The sequence below is a fragment of the Hyalella azteca genome, unplaced genomic scaffold (genome assembly GCF_000764305.2).
Source record: "Hyalella azteca isolate HAZT.00-mixed unplaced genomic scaffold, Hazt_2.0.2 contig17635, whole genome shotgun sequence".
Taxonomy (NCBI): Eukaryota; Metazoa; Arthropoda; class Malacostraca; order Amphipoda; family Hyalellidae; genus Hyalella; species Hyalella azteca.
In genome coordinates, this window is record NW_025947411.1 from 17707 (window position 1) to 18524 (window position 818).

The window sequence follows — 818 nt, forward strand, 5'->3', positions numbered from 1 at the left end:
CATTCTGCTGTCTTCACGCAATTGAGGACATTCTGCTGTCTTCACGCAATTGAGGCATTCTGCTGTCTTCACGCAATTGAGGACATTCTGCTGTCTTTACACATTTGAGGACATTCTGCTGTCTTCACGCAATTGAGGATATGCAGGGATTTTCAATCTTTTTTGCGAGGATCAAACAAAAAAATTATAGATAGATATAAAAATATTTATATCTAACAATAAAAATATGATAATAACTATTATTTAGTCATTGCATTGGAAATACTAAACCCTATACTAAGGGTTTAAATACTAATTCTCATCAAAGTCCCTAAAGCACCTTTATTATTAGTTCTGGAGGCTAGCTCCACTGTCGGAAGCCATACCTGCAAGCAACAGAGGCATCACAGCCTATAATGTCATCACAGGCTGAATGTGATGTCAAAAAACAAGTTGCTTCACAATGGCCAAGTCTGCACCTCACGATATTCTATACAAAATACATGGGCTTTGTCAGGAATAATTCTGCAGGACGCAGGCTTCGCAATGCCTCAAAAGGAACGTCAAATGTGAGACTTTGCCTTATCATCGGCAACCTTTTCTTTTTTATTTTGCCTCAGGCTCAGCGTCTTCAGACCCTTTTCTTTGTGTCGGAAATTGCGAAACTCTGAAAGTTTCCCAAAAATAAGTCAATTGCTCGAATATTTCCTTGCTGTTGCATTAGAATAAAAAATCAGGGTTGCTTTAGAACGTTCAATGTAGTCTTGAAATCTGGGATGCTGTCAACTTCTAGAATATTTTCCCTTAGTTTGTCATACATAATTGATGGCGCAACAATA